Here is a 14,807-nt window from a genome sequence, read left to right on the forward strand (position 1 = left end):
ACTCACGTTTGAGACTTTTTCCAGGAAAACTGAAGTCTAGGTGGGTGGGACCATTCAAAGTGCTGCAAACATTTCCCCATGGAGCTGTGGAGATAGAGAACATGAAGAATGGCACTTCTTTTAAAGTCAACGGGCAGCGATTGAAACCATACTTGGATAAAGTGGAGGAAGAACAAGTGTATCAAGTCGTAGATGTTCTTGAATTTATAACACCATGAACAAGCTACCATGTCTTGCCTAGACATTAAATAAAGCGCTTGCTAGGAGGCAACCTAGTGTGGTTTGTGTTATTTCCTTATTTTGTGTTTATGTTATTACCATTCCATTTTCTTTGCCTAATTGCATTGCATACAATTTTAAACATCGAGGACAATGTTTAGGTTAGGTTTGGGGGTGGGATGGAAGATGTGTTTTGTGTTATGTTTGTTTGAGGTGTTAGTTTCGGTTAAGAGTGTTTTTGCATGCTAATACGAAGGTATATGAGGACTATGTTTGGAAACAAACGATTGGGTTGCTATGGAAAAGAGTTGCATCTTGTTGTCATTTATAAAGCTATAACTCTTGAAATTATGATGATAGAGGTACCATACTCAAATTCTGGAAGAAGAATAGTGGAGACTACCCTAGTGAGTTATTTTGAGCCTAATTGCTTCTTTGAGAGGGTTTAAAGTGTTCCTACTCCTATCTTTTTCTTTCATTTTCACTTTAAATGATCTCATTACTTCTATTTCGTTTGGATGCTAAGAATCATTCTCCTTTGCAGATACCATGTATTTAGTATCATTCATGAATGAACTCAATGAGATGATGTTAGGCTATGCATGTTTAACTACTAAAAGGCTTAAATCCTACCCATTTGTGTGCTCCATTCACCCTCGTTGCAGCCAAACACTTTAGCCTAACTCTTTCATCACCCACACCATACTCTACCCATTCTAGCCCATTACAAGCCATACCTTATAGTTTGGGGAATACCAAGGTGATGAAGACTAAAGGTAAATTGAGCTTAGAACAAGATTGTGGCATGTACCGAGGGCACCTATGTTGAAGATGCTTCTAAAAAAAAAAAGTTATAAAAAAAAAAAAAAGAGAAGAGAATTAAAATGGATACAAGTTCCAAATCTCCTCATTATAAGACATAGGGCCTGGATGCCAAAAACAAAGAAGAAAGAAAACAAATGCAAGTGAAGAGCATGATCCTCAAGAACACTTTGGTATGCCCCAAGCTCTAGTATTTCATATCACTTCTCTCGTAACCTATACCCTAAGCCTTGCATTACAACCCTGAGAAAGACCTAACTGATCATTGAGGATGTATTCATGGGTGATGGTAAGTGTGCGTATTTCTATATTCTTAGCATTTGATTCATTTCATGAGATCTACTCAGAAACTGTGCTTCCATTTCAGATTTCATATGTGAGAATTTTGATTCCCTTTACATAATTTCACTCATATATGTTGTTGAGAGACTAAACCTTATGATCTGAGTGAAAACTTGAGTGGAAGCTGTGAGGAGTAGAGTTGAGGCGAATTCTATCTTAAACATTTGGGTATGGTGACTTTGAAGTTGTAAGATATGGAGAAATATCTTTATACTTGACAATTGATACGATTTTTGAAGTGGCAAACTTTTGAGTTTGAATGTAAAACATGGCTATCATTGGGTCTTATTAGTTTGTTTAAAGCATGTTTTAACCAAGTTGTTTGCAGATTTTGTGAATGTTTGTGGGTGTCATCACTGTAAACCCTCAGGAGACACAACTCCTCCAACTAGGGACACCTAGGGGTTCAAAGGCTTGTTGCACATGCTCAGTGCAATCGGTTGGCCAGCGAAAGTGGTTTAGTTAGATGTTTGGGTTTTTGTGTGTTTTAGTTTTAAGTTTTCTCGAGGACTAGCAAAAACCAGGTTTGGGGGTATTTGATAAGTCATATTTTGCATGCATGTATATCTTTCTTATTTGGCGTCTTTGTATTGTTTTTGGATTAAACTAGTTGCATTTTATATTGTTTGGTGTTAGTGTGCAGCCAAATGTGTAATAAGATCAATTGGAAGGCAAATGAAGGAATGTGGTGCAATTCGGCCATATTGGGTGAATCTAAACAAGGCATAAACATTGAAGTCGATTTGGGTGGTTCCAACACCAAAACATGCATTCACATGCATGTTCAAACACCTTGCCGAGCACTCACATGCATTTCCAGCTCCCTTATGCATTTCCAACACCGAAACAGATCACCTTTGCATTTCCAACTTCTCATGTCATCCCATCAGATTATGCACTTCTAAAACATCAAAACATGCATTCACATGCATGTCCACAACCTGACCGTGCATTCCATTACCCTTCTCCATTTCATCTTTGCAGAAATCCACATGCTTGCACATCTCCCTTTTGTTATTCACCCATTATTCCAGAAATTCACTCATTCCTTGTTCATGCCGTGTGCTTTATTCCCCTTTCCAGATTTGTACAAATAATTTCTGGTGATCCAATTCACCTTTGCAGGTTCCACTCACTTGTTGCAGCAAGGGCACATGCTTCTCTGAATACATTAACACATACTTGCAAATCTTGTCCATGCCATGCGTCCACTACCTCAGAAACCCATCATTCCAGCTGACTTATGCACTGCCATCTGAATTAAACATATTCCAGATCCAATCTGAATGTTGGAGACACATTCTTTTCTATAAAACAAGTCTCACTTCATGCAAGAGCGGGTTCCGCATATTTCTTCTTCATTCAGTCCATTACACACATATAGCTTCTCCCATTTCACTCCATTCTCTGTCCATTTTCTGTCCCAAGGGCAGAAACCATTCAACCAAGCCATTCTACCTTCATCCGCACCACATTTGGAGAAGCAACACCAAGGAACTCTTCAAGGACTTCAACATCAGTTTTGCTTCAAGGGTTTCTTCTTATTAATTCTATGTTCATTCATGTTTTATATTTTTATGTTAAATCTCTTGTAAACATGAATTGTAACTAATCCTCCTCTAGGGATTCGATGTAACCTTGCAAAGTTTGCCATGTAATTAAGTTAGAATGCTCAGTTTGTCCATCTATTTCTTGTTTCATTCTCTGATTTAATGGTGACTTAGTGTGTTGATTTTAATGTTTGATCATCATTTGAATTAATCACTAAGTTGTGTAGCCAAGATTAAAACACACATCATGCATAATTTTGGTAGATATGTGAATGAATGAAGGGAGTGTTTAGCACACATCCTGCCGAGTTATTCCCTTCGATTTTATGAAAGTTTCTTGTACATTACATAATCTTGATTATGAACCAAAGTTGCACATCACAATTAGGTTCATGATTAGAGACATTTGATCAAATCCACACATCATATGGTTGATCATATCCAAGTGAAACAAACTCAAGAAATAGGTAGATGAATGAGTACAAACTAACTTGACAAACATGGACGTAGTTGAGCAATGGTGAAACCGAATCCCTAGTTTCATTTCCATTGACACTATCCCATTACATTAGTTGTTGATTCATTTATTTGTGTTTACTTCATTTTCTCATGCTTTCAAGTTACAACAACAAATCTGTCTATTTAGACTAGTTTGATTCATTTCCAAATCTGCCTAGTTTGTTTAGTTTGATTCATTTCTTAGAGTTCTTGCAAAACAAGTAGTTACATAGGTCCAATTAGTCCCTGCGGATTCGACACCCTTGCTTGTGCCATTATACTAAATATATTCTAGCATTAGGAAGGAATTATACATCAACAATCACTGGTTCTCGTTCTAAGTAGTAGCTTTCCATTCATGAGATCATATTCATGTCATTGTCGTAAATCCAGAAAATGCTTTCTTTGTTATAACATATGTGAGATACTAGTCTTTCATGTTCACATCAATCTCTCACATATAACTAGTGTAGGGTGTGTAGTCAGAAAATCTGTGTGAAAATAGAGTGCATTCTAGTAAGGAATTGAGGAAATTCTCTAAGGCATGTTACTACATTCAAATCATGGTTTTAAATGCTTAATTGTGAACTAGTATGTGGTGACTATGATTAAGAATGTACTTAAGTGTAAAGATGGCTAAAATCTGTGGGAATAATGATTTTTAACTTGTTATGTGCATTGGAAATCCGTGAGACGATTGTTGGAAGGTGTAGGTGGTGTTTTGTTCGTTTTGTCTAGTTTCGTGTTCTTTTGTTGTTTTGTTTTGCTCGAGGACTAGCAAAAGATAAGTGTGGGGGTATTTGATAGGAGCATATTCATGCGACTTAAATGGCTTGTTCTCGTGCATTTACGTTATGTTTCTTTAGTTATTTTAGTACTTTAAGCTATTTTCGTGTGTTTGTAGGTCCAAAGGGCTAAAGGAGCAAAAAGATGCATTTTGGAGACTTTTGGAGCACTTTTGGGCTAAGGATGGATAGCTTATGCTTGGAGCCAAAGTGTTGGACGAAATTGAAGACCTAATTGAAGACCAAAGTGTTGGAACCTTGTTCCCTTTAGTTTTAGGACATTTAAACCTTTCCTTTATCCTTAGCCGTGCATAACATTCCAACATTCCAATCCTTCATTTCAGCCACACTCCCACATATCATTACTTATCATCATACACTTATCACTTATCATAATCACATATCATACACTTATCATCACCACATATCATACACTTATCATATCCATACACTTATCACTTATCATATCCATACACTTATCACTTATCTCTCCCATTTCAGATTGCATTCCCTTGCATTCCAACCAAAACCGTGCACATGCACTTGTTCCTCCATTAAATCAGCCACATGCATTCATCATCACAACCTAGCTGTCATTCCACTTTAACCCACATGCATTTCCACCCACATGTTCTCCCATTTCAGATTGCATTCATTCACTTCTCAACATAAACAATCAGCCACATTTTAATCATAAACAACCTAGCTGTTTTTCCATTCATTCCCTTTAATCATTCAAACATGCACACTCCCATTAATTAAACCATTCAGCCACATTTACACCAACAACAAGCACATGCACTCCCACCCTTTAATCACATGCATAAATCAGCCACATGCATCTCCCATCACCATTCCAGATTTCCACCAAGTTCCTAGCTGTCATGTTCCCCCCATTTCACCTATAAATAAGCATCCATAACACACCTCAATTCACACACTCATTCATACACATTTCAGTCACAACACACTTCCATATCCATTGTACATACCACAAACACTTCCCCCTTTGTGCCGTGAGTTTCCCTATTAATCCAAACACCACTCCCCAAACCATTCACACCATCAAACTATCCTTAGACCTTGTGCTACAACAACGAGGAAGAGAAGAGTGCCTAAACGTTCATACAATTCAAGTTTGAGTTGTTGGAATGTTTAGGTGTTTCTTTGATTTCAATGTTTAAATTCAATTCTCTTTGTTTTGTACGTATGAGGAATGGAAGAGAAGAGTGCCTAAACGTTCATACAATTCAAGTTTGAGTTGTTGGAATGTTTAGGTGTTTCTTTGATTTCAAAGTTATGAGGAACTAAACCCCCCTTGGTTAGGGGGTGATTCGAAATAAATGTTTATGCTTGCATTTTGATTTGATTACTTCTAATTACGTTTCATAAGTTGTGAATTCAATTTGTTTAACTGTTTGATTGATAACCTATTTATGTATGTTTATTGAGAGTGCACGCTTAATTTTCATGCATGAATATGACGCTAGAATATAAGTGAGTTTCACCTAATAGTTATGAACTTATATTCACAAGTAGTGGAGGTTGCTTATAAACAATCGCGTTAAACGAATTCTTGGCATAAGTTTCATGCAATCATAGTAACGAATGCCTCGTCAACACTTATAATTTTCATAGAGCGTAATGATTCTTGCTTGTATCTCTATTATGCAATCATGTAGGGGACTTGTGGGGAATGTTTTGGGTTGTCGTATGCAATCATCCAATTCAATAACGTTAGGAAGATTTGAAGGTTAATTAGTGCATCACGGTTAACTTGGGGTGTTGAGAATTCATGGTTTATTGAAATGCAATTGGAAATCTTTTTATTATGCAAGTGTAACATGTATGGAGATGAACCCCTTAGCTAGGTTCCCATCCATTCAATTCCATCACATTCATCTTTACTTTCTGTTTTTACTTACAATCTGTTCATTTTATTTAATTTCGTCAAAACCTAATTCCCCCTTTACTTTAATGTCCAATTTAGTTAGAAAGTGTTTTAGTTTGTGTTTATAAGTGTTGTGATTCAATTTGTTACATAAATTCGTCCAAATTCACCAAAGTGCTCAAAACTGCCCAGAAAGTGATTTTAAGGCAGTTTTGAGTGTTTTGGGTGATGTTTGAGTCTTTTGGTTTGTTTTAGTGTTTTAAAGTTTAGTTTTGCATTCTTTGAGTCTAGTATAGTGTTTTATATTGTGTTTTTACGTTTGAATCAAACCATAATCTTAAATTCGTCCAACATTGGGTTTAAGGTCAGAAACTGCCTAGTTAGTGTTTTTAGGCAGTTTTGAGTCTTTTGAACTTGTTTTGAGTCCTTTGAGTCTAGTTGAGTATTTTTAACTTTGTTTTACGTTTTTAAGTCAGTTTCCAAGTGATTTGCAATCCCTCCTAATCCCCGGTTAAGAACGATCCCTACTTATACTTATACTACAATTGTCAAAAAGAGGGTTTAATTTGTGCGCGTATAAATCTCGTATCAAGATGACAAGGAATTCAAAACCCATCAGGAATAGGCCATCTAGAAGGTAGGAAACCCCAAAGGAAAAGGAATAGAGGCGCCAGATTTTTAGGGTTCTAGAAACAAAGTGTTTTGTGGCAGAAATTGGCACTTCTAGAAGGATTTGGGGCGCCACCTTTGTAGGAGATAAGATAAGGTTTCTAGAATCATGATTTAAGTGCCATATTTGTAGGGAAAAAGGGATAAGGGTGCTGCACCTTCTTAGGGATAATGTTAGGGCTTCTAGAAAGCCTAAAAACTAAGGGGAGATGGATAAAACCCACGGCAAAGCTAGGATAGGGCATCTAAGGCTTCTAGAAACCCTCCAAGATAAGGTAAAGTGCATGGCATCCCTATAGGATTAGGATAAGGTGTCCTAAAGTGTTTAGGACTCCTCTTTGTGGCTGAAAACCTTGTGCATTAGGATTAGGAAAGCTAATCCTTCTTCATCTTGGAATTCTTCTCCTTCTTGGACTTGGAAAACTTCTTTGTTGCTGCAACTTGAGGCCATTGGGATTTAACTTTCCTACTTCAAGTAGGAAACCTTGTTTGAGTAGGAAACTTTGTTCTTCTAGGAATCCTAATTCAACTAGGAAACCCATTTTAACTAGGAATCCTAATTCAACTAGGAAACCTTGCTCAAGTAGGAATCATCATCTTCAAGTCTTCAATTTCGTCCATCCTCTTGGCTCTAAGCATATGATATCCATTCCAAGCTCTAATTTGCTCCAAAAGGCTCCAAAATGCATCCTTTTGCATACTTTGCCCTTAAATCCTGAAAATACATACAACTAGCTTAAAAGACTACTTTACTAAGGAAAAACACTATAAATGCATAAGAACAAGCTAAACTAAGGTGCATAAATATGCCCCTATCAATATTTGCTAGTAGTGGAGGTCGTTTATCGACGATCGCGTTAAGTGAATTCTTGGCAAAAGTTTCATACTTTTCATAGTAACAATTGCCTCGTCAATACTTATAGTTTTCATGAAACTTAATGATCTTTGATTGTACCTTTATTGTGCTTTTCACGTAAGGGACTTTTAGAGAATGTTTTGAGTTGTTGTATGTGCATTCCCATCCAATTCAATAACTTAAGGAAAACTTGAAAGTTAAAAAAGTGCTGTTCACGGTTAACTTGGGGTATTGAGTTTCATGATTTATTGAAAGATGCAATTGGAAATCAATTTGAATGCAAGTGTGTCATGTGTGGAGAAGAACCCTCTAGTTAGCCCATCATTCATCAATTCACCTAATTTAGTCTAAAGAATCTGTTTTCTTTGTCCTTGTCTTAATTTACTTAATTTTCGTCAAAACCAATTCCCCCATTAATTTAAAGTGTTAGATTAGTTAGAAATCAATTTAGTTGATATTTTTAAGTGTTTGGAGTCAAGTGATAACTTAATTTCGTCCAGATTTGAGTTAGTGTTCAAAACTGCCCAGAAAGTGTTTTTAAGGCAGTTTTGAGTGTTTGTTTGCTGTTTTGAGTCTTTTGGTTTGTTTTGGTGTTTTATAGTTTAGTTTGCATTCTTTGAGTCTAGTTTCGTGTTTAAACTTTGTTTTTACGATTTTGAGTCAGTTTAGAGTGTTTAGCACTCCCTCCTAATCCCCGGTTTAAGAACGATCCCTACTTACATATCTACTACAATTGTCAACAAGAGGGTTTAATTTGTGTGTTAAGTAATTTTCGCATCAAATTTTGGCGCCGTTGCCGGGGATTAGCAACTTTGCTAATCCCTCGTTATTTCTTTTTATTTATTTTTCGTTTGTTTTCTATCTTAGTTACTGATTTGTTTGTTTCATTGTTTTTAGGTACTAGTGTATGACTCGAAGTTCCCAACCTGTTCATAAGAATATTTTGGACTTTGACGACGATTTTGAGAAGACAAAAGAACCAGAAAGAGTCTAACCCACCTAGCCCTGAACCTGACCTTGAAGAACAAGTTTTAGAAGAGGAAGAAAGGGGCACGGCAGAGACTTTTGAGGAAGTACCCATCATGGCAGCCGACAATCGAACAATCAAGGAGCTTTCGGCTTCGGGAATGGACAATGCCGCACCTTTATGTATTCAATATCCCGTGGCAGCTCAAGGCAAGACCGAGGAGTTTGAATTGAAGTCTAGCTTGTTGCACCACGTCCCAAAGTTCCATGGGCTGTCCATGGAAGACCCTAACAAGCACTTGAAGGAATTTGAAGTGGTTTGTTCAAGCATGACCCCTATCAATGTCGATGGTAGCATCTTAAAGATGAAGGCTTTTCCATTCTCTCTAATGGACAAAGCTAAAGATTGGTTATTTGAGCTAGCACCAGGGACAGTGACATCTTGGGAAAGTATGAAACGAGCGTTCTTGGAGAAATTTTTCCCCACTTCAAGAATCATTCTCCTAAGGAAACAAATAAGTGGCATACAACAAAAGCAAGGTGAATCCTTTCCTACTGATATGAGATTTATACGCACACAAATTAAACCCTCTTTTTATCAATTGTAGTGAAGAATGTAAATAGGGATCGTTCTGGACCAGGGATTAGGAGGGATTGTTAATCACTTGGATTTGACTCAAAAACGTAAAAACACAATATAAAACACTATACTAGACTCAAAGACTGCAAAACTAAACTTTAAAACACCAAAACAAACCAAAAGACTCAAAACAGCAAGAAAACACTCAAAACTGCCTTAAAAACACAATCTGGGCAGTTTTGAACACTAGACACAACTTTGGACGAAAATTGGTTTTAACTTGACCTAAGACACTCAAAACTACAAACTAAAGTGATTTCTAACTACTATGACTCAACAAAGTAAAGGGGGATTGGTTTTGGACGAATTTAAAAACAAAACAAACTTTTTAAATTAGAACAGATTGTAAAAACGAATTTGATGGAATTGAATGGATGGGAAGCTAGCTAAGGGGTTCATCTCCACACATGTTATACTTGCATATAAAACGATTTCCAATTGCTTTTCAATAACCCATGAATTCTCAACGCCCAAACTTAAGTTACCCCCCTGGTGCGAGAATTATACGCGCATAAATTAAACCCTCTTTTCGTCAAATTGTAGTATATATGTAAGTAGGGATCGTTCTGGACCGGGGATTAGGAGGGATTGTTAATCACTTGGATTTGACTCAAAAACGTAAAAACAAAGTTAAAAACGTTCACAAAGACTCAAAGGACTCAAAACAAGTTCTAAAGACTCAAAACTGCCTAAAAACACTAACTAGGCAGTTTCTGACCTTAAATCCAATGTTGGACGAATTTAAGATTATGGCTTGATTCAAATGTAAAAACACAATATAAAACACTAAACTAGACTCAAAGAATGTAAAACTAAACACTTAAAACACTAAAACAAACCAAAAGACTCAAAACAGCACCAAAACACTCAAAACTGCCTTAAAAACACAATCTGGGCAGTTTTGAGCATTTTGACTACTTTGGACGAATTTGGGAAATAAAATGAATCAAAACACTTAGAAACATAAACTAAGACACTTTCTAACTAAATTGGACAATAAAGTAAAGGGAGATTTATGTTTTGATTAAACTAAATGACAGATTGTAAATTAAAGCATAAGGAAATGAAGTAAACACAAAATGAATGAATCAACAGCTAATAAAAAGAGATAGCACAAATGGAGATGAAGCTAGAGATTCGATTTCACCATTGCTAAGCCAAGTCCATGCATGTTAAGTCAGATTATACTCATCCCTCTACTTATTTCTTGGGTTTGTTTCACTTAGATATGATCAGCCATATGATGTGTGGATTTGATCAAATGTCCCTAATCATGAACCTAATTGTGATGTGCAACTTTGGTTCCTAATCAAGAATATGTAGTGCATAAGAAACTTTCACAAAACCAAAGGGAACACTCGGCAGGATGTTTGCAAAACATTCCCTTCATTCATTCACATATCCACCAAGATTATGCATGATGTGTGCTTTAATCTTGGCTAAACAACCTGTGGTTAATTCAAATGATGATCAAGCACTAAAATCAACACACTAAGTCACAATTAAATCGGAGAATGAAACAAGAAATAGATAGATTAAATGAGAATTCTGAATTAACTACATTGCACTCTTGCAAGGCTACATCGAAAGAGAAAGTTCCTCATGGTACAAAACAAAGAGAATCAAAGAAACACCTAAACATTCCAACAACTCAAACTTGAATTGTATGAATGTTTAGGCCCTCTTATCTTCCATTCCTCATTCGTACAAAACAAAGAGTATTGAAATTAAACCTTGAAATCAAAGAAACACCTAAACATTCCAACAACTCAAACTTGAATTGTATGAACGTTTAGGCCCTCTTATCTTCCATTCCTCGTTGTAGCACAAGGTCTAGGGATAGCTAAGGGGTTCATCTCCACACATGTTATACTTGCATATAAAACGTTTTCCAATTGGTTTTCAATAACCCATGAATTCTCAACGCCCAAGTTAATTAGGTTTGCTTAAATTAACCTTCAGATTTTCCTAACGTTATTGAATTGGATGATTGCATACGACAACCCAAAACATTCCCCACAAGTCCCCTACATGATTGCATAATAGAGATACAAGCAAGAATCATTAAGTTCTATGAAAACCATAAGCATTGACGAAGCACTTGTTACTATGATTGCATGAAACTTATGCCAAGAATTTACTTAACGCGATTGAGATCATCAACCTTTACTACTTGTGAATATAATTCCATAACGATTAGGTGAAATTTCCTTATATCCTAGCATCCAATTTATGCATGATAATTAAGTGTGCACTCTCAACCAACACACACAAATCAATGTAATTCACATAGATAAGTAAATTGAATTCACAACTTATGAAACGCAATTAGAAGTAATCAAATCATATCGCAAGCATAAACATGTATTTCGAATCCCCCCCTAGCCAAGGGGGGGGGGTTTAGTTCCTCATACGCACAACACAAAGAGAATTAAATTTAAACATTGAAATTAAGGAGAGGAAACACCTAAAAATTCCAGCACTCGAACTTGAATTGCATGAACGTCCAAGCCCTCTTCTCCTCCTCTTTGTTGCGGCACAAGGTCTAAGGACAGGTTTTGGGTGGTATTTGTATGGAGGAATGGATGTGTGATGGTAGGGTAGTGTTTAGGAGGGATGGGGAGTGTGGCAAGGTGGGAAAATATGGAGAATGGTGAAGGATGGCTGCGGCAAAGGGTTGTGAATGTATTCTGGCGAATTTCTGAATGTGGAGGAGTTAATGATTCAATTGGTGCAGCAAGGGGGTCTATTTATAGTGCAAAATCCCTCTCAATTTAGCAAGGAAAAGGACTAAGTGTTTGAAGATGACAAGGAATTCAAAACCCATCAGGAATAGGCCATCTAGAAGGTAGGAAACCCCAAAGGAAAAGGAATAGAGGCGCCAGATTTTTAGGGTTCTAGAAACAAAGTGTTTTGTGGCAGAAATTGGCACTTCTAGAAGGATTTGGGGCGCCACCTTTGTAGGAGATAAGATAAGGTTCCTAGAATCATGATTTAAGTGCCAAATTTGTAGGGAAAAAGGGATAAGGGTGCAGCACCTTCTTAGGGATAATGTTAGGGCTTCTAGAAAGCCTAAAAACTAAGGGGAGATGGATAAAACCCACGGCAAAGATATGATAGGGCATCTAAGGCTTCTAGAAACCCTCCAAGATAAGGTAAAGTGCATGGCATCTCTATAGGATTAGGATAAGGTGTCCTAAAGTGTTTAGGACTCCTCTTTGTGGCTGAAAACCTTGTGCATTAGGATTAGGAAAGCTAATCCTTCTTCATCTTGGAATTCTTCTCCTTCTTGGACTTGGAAAACTTCTTTGTTGCTGCAACTTGAGGCCATTGGGATTTAACTTTCCTACTTCAAGTAGGAAACCTTGTTTGAGTAGGAAACTTTGTTCTTCTAGGAATCCTAATTCAACTAGGAAACCCATTTTAACTAGGAATCCTAATTCAACTAGGAAACCTTGCTCAAGTAGGAATCATCATCTTCAAGTCTTCAATTTCGTCCATCCTCTTGGCTCCAAGCATATGATATCCATTCCAAGCTCTAATTTGCTCCAAAACGCTCCAAAATGCATCCTTTTGCATACTTTGCCCTTAAATCCTGAAAATACATAAAACTAGCTTAAAAGACTACTTTACTAAGGAAAAACACTATAAATGTACAAGAACAAGCTAAACTAAGGTGCATAAATATGCCCCTATCACCTACTTATTATGAACGTTTTAAATCACTTGTTGCTTCTTGTCCACAGCATCAAATGAAGGAAGAGTTGCTCCTTCAATATTTCTACGAAGGCCTTCTACCAATCGAACGTCAAATGCTAGATGCCTCGGCGGGAGGAGCTTTGGTAGATAAAACACCCATGGCAGCCAAGACACTCATTGCAACCCGTGCATTGAATGCACAACAATACGAAGGCATGGGACAAAGGGATAACCCACGGCCACAAGTGAATGAGGTAAGCTCTTCATCCGATATTCAATCTCAATTAGCTAATCTTACTTCTATTGTGTCTCAGATGGCCGAAGGTATGAAGATCCAAGGACCAATGGTGTGTGGAGTATGTTCTATTCAAGGACATGTTTCTGACAAGTGTCCTCAACTTATTGAGAATGGTGGATGGGAGAGCACGAATGCAATTGGATTTCAAAGCCAAAATCAACCAAGGAACGATCGATATTCCAACACCTACAATCCCGGTTGGAGAGATCACCCAAACTTCAAGTGGAGGGAGCCACAACAACCCCAATCACAAGGAGGCTTTAGGCAACAACCCCCGGGCTTCTACAACAAGCCATACGCACCCACACAAGCACCTTCACAATCTGCCCAAACAAGTTCAGGTAACACTTTAGACAATGATACACTTCTTAAATTACTAACTAACTTGTCTCAGGGGCAAGAAAATCAAGCCAAGGCAATGCAAAACAATGACAAAAGTGTGGATCGTTTGGAGAAACAAATTGGGCAGATTGCAGATTTTGTAGGGAAATTTCGAGACCAAGGCCAACTCCCTAGTTCTACCATTCCAAATCCAAAAGGAGGGTTCGAAAGTGCAAAAGCCATAGTGTTGAGAAGTGGAAAAGAAGTTGGGGCAGGTTCTTCATCAAAAACAGGTCATAAAGAGGATGAAAAACTGCCCTTTGAAGAGGGGGAAACAACCAAACCCACGGCAAGGGTGGAACTCCCTTTGCCGCAAGTTTCTAGTGACCCTAAGCTATCCAATCTGTCCAATAAAGGTAAGAATGTGTCAAATTCAGTTCCTACTAATGTTTTTCCTTCGAATGTTCCTTTTCCTAGTAGGTTCACGCAAACAAAGAAGGAGGAAGCTGAAAAAGACATTCTTGAGACATTTAGGAAAGTTCAAGTTAACATACCCCTTTTGGATGCAATCAAGCAAGTTCCACGCTATGCCAAGTTTTTAAAGGAGTTGTGCACCACTAGGAAGAGGATTTCAACCAAGGAGGTTGTCAAGGTAGGTGAAAATGTCTCCGCCATCTTGCAACGAAAACTACCCCCAAAATGCAAAGATCCGGGTAGTTTTACAATTCCTTGTGTCATTGGTAATATTCGCTTTGAATCTGCCATGCTAGACTTAGGTGCTTCTAGAAATGTTATGTCATACTCAATTTATGCATCTATGAATTTAGGAGTGTTGAAAAATGATGGTGTAATCATACAATTGGCCGATAGATCTAACGCCTATCCAAAGGGAGTTTTGGAAGATGTTTTAGTGCAGGTTAATCATTTAATCTTCCCGGCGGATTTCTATGTTCTTGACATGGATGAATCGGATCATGCCACTTGATTACCCATCCTCCTTGGAAGGCCATTCATGAAAACGGCCCGGACCAAGATTGACGTGTTTAATGAAACTTTATCCATGGAATTTGATGGGGAAGTTGTTAATTTCAATCTTTCTGATTCTATTAAGTACCCTAGTGAGGACCATTCATGTTTCTCTATTGATATAATTGACTCTTTGGCGCAGGGATATCTTGACGATTTGAATGATGATGCGCTTGAAAAAGTCATTACAAGAGGCATGGAACGCAACAATGAGGAGGTAGCACC

Source organism: Pyrus communis, chromosome 1, assembly GCF_041283825.1.
Source record: "Pyrus communis isolate YQ-2024b chromosome 1, ASM4128382v1, whole genome shotgun sequence".
Classification (NCBI taxonomy): Eukaryota; Viridiplantae; Streptophyta; class Magnoliopsida; order Rosales; family Rosaceae; genus Pyrus; species Pyrus communis.